Raw genomic sequence first — 6,475 nt, 5'->3', positions numbered from 1 at the left:
CATTGAAGAAATCAGAGAAGGGGGGCAGAGGCCACAGGAGAAGTAATCGACGAAGAACGGATACCGATTCGGGGCAGCTTTGCCGCAGTTGGCGGGGATGATGCGTGTGGCAGGGTGCCCCGTCGTCTCTCCCCCGTCTTGACCCCCCACAGCGGCTTGAAGTTGTCCCGAAGGTGGGCCGCGTCGACCGTCGAGGGAAAGTAGGCGAGCTCCGTCCGCCGCGCCACAAACTCATTCTCCGGCGGCTCCGCCCCTCCGTCGTTCTTGGCCGCTCCCTTGCCCTTGCCAGTCTTGGGTGCCATGGCGGCTGTGAGCGGTGGAAGGGAAAGGGCAGCTAAGGTGCAGCGATGGCGAGCAAGGGTTTGAGGAAGAAGGAAGGAACGGCGGCTCTGAGATTGGAGAAGACGCAGGGGGAAATGAGCAGCGTGCCCGCGGCCGTTTCATTTTTTATGGGGAAGGCGCGGGCCGCCTCTTTACCACGATGTGACACATGTGTGCGAGAACTGCCCCACGCATGACCCTCCACGTCGCGTGTTCAACACGGGTCGTGGGGAAGCGCAGCGGACGAGAAGTTACTACGGTAAAATCCGCCCCACCTGCCCGCGCACCGTTCTGGGCCTGGCCCAAGAACACGTCGCGCTTATGTGTGGCCCAGGCCCGGGGGCTCCTGTCGATGTACAAAAGTAGGGGCTCTCCTTTTGACCCCTTTACTTGTGCACGGGCAGTCAGAGCCACGCGCCGCGACCACACTTAGCAGGGCAGAGGAGGGAAGCCGGAGAGAAGCCGAAGCACAAGACAACCAAGGTGACGCCAAGACCAGAAGCGTAGGAGGGCAAGAGGGCGAGGTGGACTCCCTCGGCAAGGTCCTTGCCGAGGCGGGCCCCCCGCAGCCCTGGCAAGAGCCTTGCCGGGGCAACTTGCTCAACACCAGCAGCGCGAGCCACCCTTGAGCCCACAGGCTCCGACCCAAACAACTACGTTGGAACCAAGGCTCGGGAGGTGCCTCTGTGGTGGCATGCAAATCTTCGTCAAGATCATAAACACAAGATCAGATGAGGATTAGAAGACGGTGACCCTCGGCAGGATCCTAGCCAAGGAAATCCACAAGACCCCTGGCAAGACCCTTGCCGGGGATGACAGCAACGCCATGGCAAGACCCTTGCCGGGCCCCCGGCAAGACCCTTGTCGAGGGCATCAGCAGGGCCACTGCTAGGCCCGCATCAGCCAAGACTCCACCGCCGTTCGCATGCAGCTGCCAGCCCAACCAGCTAGGCCGGCACCTGCGTGGCAACATGCAGCTTCCAGGCCAAATTAGTAAGCACCTGCGTGGCGGCATGCAGATCTTCATGAAGGCCCTACCACCGCGCCACCTCAGCTGCCTGCCTGCCTACATGGCGCTGCATGCACCACTGGTCTGGGCGCGTGTCGAAGCAAGGCGAAGCAGCGACGGACGGGGTGGGCCTCATTCCCGTCCCCGATAAAGCTAATGGACACCTACGTAGTGCATTTAATGCACTTTGTCCCGTAATGCCGTGCGATAAGCTCGCGCACTGTAGGCCTTTCCACCTCCTGTGCGCCACTGTGGCAACCCCTTTTTCCTATAAAAGGAGGCCCGAGGCGACCAGGAGAGGGATTCAGCTTTTTGGGACGGCACAACCACCGTAGCTAGTTCAAAAAGCTCAAGAACACTCAATACATCCACCAAAGCAGGACTAGGGTTTTACGCATCCTCGCGACCCGAACCTAGGTAAACGACCCGTGTGCTTCCTCCTAAACCTGCTCTTCTCACGACCCCGCACCCGCCGACCGTAGAAGGGGTCCCAGTGATCCCATAGGTGTCATTCCCATCGACAGTACCGAACGTACGGCACCTTCATGTTCAGCACACGTTCAGCTCGGTGACGTCCCACAAACTCCCAATCCAGTAGAGCTCAAAGGAGAGTTTTGTCAGCACGATGGCGTGGTGACGATGTTGATGAAGCTACCGTCGCAGGGCTTCGCCTAAGCACCGCTACAGTATGACTGAGGTGGATTATGGTGGAGGGTGGCACCGCACACGGCTGGGAGAGATCAATGATCAACTTGTGTGTCTGTGGGGTGCCCCTGCCCCCGTATATAAAGGAGCTAGGGGGAGGCGGCCGGCCAGGAGGAGGGCGCACCAAGGGGGGAGTCCTACTCCCACCGAGAGTAGGACTCCTCCTTTCCAAGTAGGAGTAGGAGAAGGGGAAAGGGAAGGAGAGAGGAGGAAGGAAAGGGGGGCGCCGCCCCCCTCCTTCTCCAATTAGGACTAGAGGGGGAGGGGGCGCGTGGCCTGCCCTGGCCGCCCCTCCTCTTCTCCACTAAGGCCCAATAGGCCCATTACATTCCCCGGGGGGTTCCGGTAATCCCCCGGTACTTCGGTATATGTCCGAAACCTCCCGAAACACTTCCGGTGTCCGAACATAGTCATCCAATATATCCATCTTTACGTCTCGACCATTTCGAGACTCCTCGTCATGTCCATGATCATATCCGGGACTCCGAACTACCAAACACAAAAACTCATAATACCGATCGTCACTGAACTTTAAGTGTGCGGACCCTACGGGTTCGAGAACTATGTAGACATGACCGAGACACGTTTTCGGTCAATAACCAATAGTAGAACCTGGATGCTCATATTGGTTCCTACATATTCTACGAAGATCTTTATCGGTCAAACCGCATAACAACATACATTGTTCCTTTTGTCATCATTATGTTACTTGCCCGAGATTCGATCGTCGGTATCTCAATACCTAGCTCAATCTCGTTACCGGCAAGTCTCTTTACTCGTTCCGTAGTGCATCATCCCATAGCAAACTCATTAGTCACATTGCTTACAAGGCTTATAGTGATGTGCATTACCGAGAGGGCCTAGAGATACCTCTGAGACAATCGGAGTGACAAATCCTATTCTTGATCTATGCCAACTCAACAAGTACCATCGGAGACACCTGTAGAGAACCTTTATAATCACCCAGTTACGTTGTGACATTTGGTAGCACACAAAGTGTTCCTCTGGTAATCGGGAGTTGCGTAATCTCATTGTCATAGGAACATGTATAAGTCATGAAGAAAGCAATAGCAGTAAACTAAAACGATCAAGTGCTAAGCTAACAAAATGGGTCAAGTCAATCACATCATTCTACTAATGATGTGATCCCATTAATCAAATGACAACTCATGTCTATGGTTAGGAAACTCAACCATCTTTGATCAATGAGCTAGTCAAGTAGAGGCATACTAGTGACACTATGTTTGTCTATGTATTCACACATGTATTATGTTTCCGGTTAATACAATTCTAGCATGAATAATAAACATTTATCATGATATGAGGAAATAAATAATAACTTTATTATTACCTCTAGGGCATATTTCCTTCAATGTGTGCTATCCTTGGATTGTCATTTTATTTTGTTTTGCTTGCTGTTTTAATAAAGTACTTAGATTTGAAAGTTTTTAAATAAAATAGAGTCCTCAAATAGTTGTCAGGGAGGCTAGGTAGACGGCATTCACATCCCGTCAATGAAGCTCTTTTCTATGGAATTGCTCTAGTGCTTCACTTATATCTTTTTGAGCATGGTATGCTTTAGTATTTTTGAAGAAATTCCCTCTTGCTTCACTTAAATTAATTCGAGAGAAAGAAATATTATGCTCATGATCTTCACTTATATCTTTTTGGAGTAGCTTGTCATTTACTCTTGTGCTTCACTTATTTCCTATGAGTAAATTGTTGAATAAATTGAATGTCATGAAGTTGAAATCATATCATGCTTAGTGGTAGCTTCACATTGGGTTTAGAAAGTGAAATCTTTTGAGGCTTGACAATCACAATATTGCTCATACAAGCAAATCACGAATAATTAGTATAAGGAAGACAAATTTCACATGTAAATACACTATCATGGAAATCTTTTGTGATTGTGAGCCCCCATCAAAATATTATATGCCAAAATTGTTGATGTTGGACAAGGAAGACAACGTAATGGTTTATGTTTGTTCATATTCACATAGAAGTTATATTGTCATAGATCCTTCAACATGTGGTGCTTGCCCCCCATCTTTGCTAGCCAAAACTTCCGCACCAAGTAGAGATACTACTTGTGCATCCAAAAACCATTAAACCCAAAATCTTGTTTTGAGAGTCCACCATACCTACCTATGGATTGAGTAGGATCCTTCAAGTAAGTTGTCATCGGTGCAATAAGGCAACAAAAATCGCTTCTAAAAGTGTGAGATCATTTAGTGTAAGAGAAAATTGAGCGTTGTACGAACTTGTGATGGCAAAGAATAAAAGCGACAGACTGCATAATAAAGGTTGCTATCATAAGGGGCAATATAACGTGACATTCTTTTGCACTAAGGGGCTGAGCATACAAACAAATAAGCGCATGGCAACCTCTGCTTCCCTCTGTGAAGGGCCTATCTTTTACTTCAATATTTACTTCTATGCAAAGAGTCAAATTGTTTCTCTCTATTCCTTTTTATTTTTCTCTTTTGGCAAGCATCATGTGGTGAGGAAAGATCTAGGCACATATATCTAGTTGGATATGGGTAGCATGAGTTATTATTGTTGACATCACCCTTGAGATGAAAACGTTGGGAGGCAAAATTATAAGACCCTATCTTTCTATGTGTCCGGTTGAAACATTTTGCTCATGTGTATGAGGTGAGTGTTAGCAATCATAGAAGACTATATGATGGTTGAGTATGTGGAGCTCTTACTTAAACTTTGTTGAATAAGTTGAATTGCAATTGCTTGGTGAGCGAGAACATAGGTTGTTGAGTTTCAAGAGAGTTCATTGTTTGAACCTTAACATGTGAATTGGTTACTACTTTAACATGAGAAGTTTTATATGTTATGATGCTATGAAAAGTTATTGAAGTTGTCATTAATCAAACTTATGCACTTTGCTAGCATTCACACTTCATAAATTATTTATTTTATCATTTACCTACTCAAGGACGAGTAGGAATTAAGCTTGGGGATGCTGATACGTCTCCAACGTATCTATAATTTATGAAGTAGTAATGTTGTTATATTATCATTCTTGGATGTTTTACAATCATTTTATAGCAACTTTATATCATTTTTTGGGACTAACCTATTGACCCAGTGCCCAGTGCCAGTTGCTGTTTTTTGCTTGTTTTTTACATCGCAGAAAATCAATATCAAACGGAGTCCAAACACCGCGAAACTTTTTCAAGATTTTTTATGGACCAGAACACCTAGGATGGGCCAGAGCAGCGCCTAGGGGGTGCCCCGAGGGGGGCACAACCCACCAGGGCGCGCCCAGGTGGGTTGTGCCCACCTCGGTGGCCTACCGCACCCCCTCTTTACCCTATAAATTCAAAAATGTTCCAAGAACCCTCGGGGTTAACCTAGATTGGAAGTGTCACCGCCGCAGACCTCTGTAGCCACCAAAAACCAATCTAGACCCCGTTCGGCACCCTGCCGAGGGGGAATCATCTCCGGTGGCCATCTTCATCATCCTGGCGGCCACCACGATGAGGAGGGAGTAGTCCACCCTCGGGGCTGAGGGTTTGTACTAGTAGCTATGTGTTTAATCTCTCTCTCTCTCGTGTTCTTCAGATGTCACGATCTTGATGTATCGTGGGCTTGGTTAATATAGTCGGATCATATGGTGTTTTCCCCTTTCTATCTTGTGATGAATTGCGTTTCCCTTTGACATTTCGTTTTATCGGATTGAATACTTTCGTGGATTTGAGAGCACTTGATATATGTCTTGCAATTGAATACTCGTGGTGACAATGGGGTATCGTATTGATTCACTTGATATATGTTTTGGCACTCAACTCACGGATTCCCGAGGTGACATTGGGGTAATCTATGCATAGGGGTTGATGCACATTCTTGTCTTTGTTTCTCCGGTAGAAATCTTGGGGCACTCTTTGAAGTTCTTTGTGTTGGATTGAATATTATGAATCTGAATTTGCTTTGGTGTTATTTTAGTACGAACTCTTGGTTAGATCGATCGGAAAGAATAGTGTCAGTGTCAAAACCGGCAGATCTCGGGGTAGGGGGTCCTGATATGTGGATTCTCGGATCAATGGTAACAGGAACGAAGGAGATAATGGTTTACCCAGGTTCGGGCCCTCTTGATAGAGGTAAAACCCTACGTCCTGCTCTTGTTTATATTGATGGAGTATCAAGTACAGAGTTGATCTACCTCGAGATCAGATGTTGTGGTCTAAAACCTGAGGGTATGATGAATAATGTCATAATAATCTAGCGACTAGCCTGGCCTCGGCTTATATAATGTACCGGAGGCCTAAGATAACAAGAGTCCTAGTCAAATACGTTTGTGGAGAGGAGTCCTTGTCTTGATCATCAAGTCTTGTGGAATCTTCCTCGTGTGTAGCATGGGCTGCCCTAAGTGGCCCATGAGTGAACCGCCATGGGGGTTCTTGGCCCGATCCAGCTGGTCGG

This window comes from Triticum urartu, chromosome 4 (genome assembly GCF_003073215.2).
Source record: "Triticum urartu cultivar G1812 chromosome 4, Tu2.1, whole genome shotgun sequence".
Classification (NCBI taxonomy): Eukaryota; Viridiplantae; Streptophyta; class Magnoliopsida; order Poales; family Poaceae; genus Triticum; species Triticum urartu.
Note: the sequence above shows the minus strand (reverse complement) of the source record.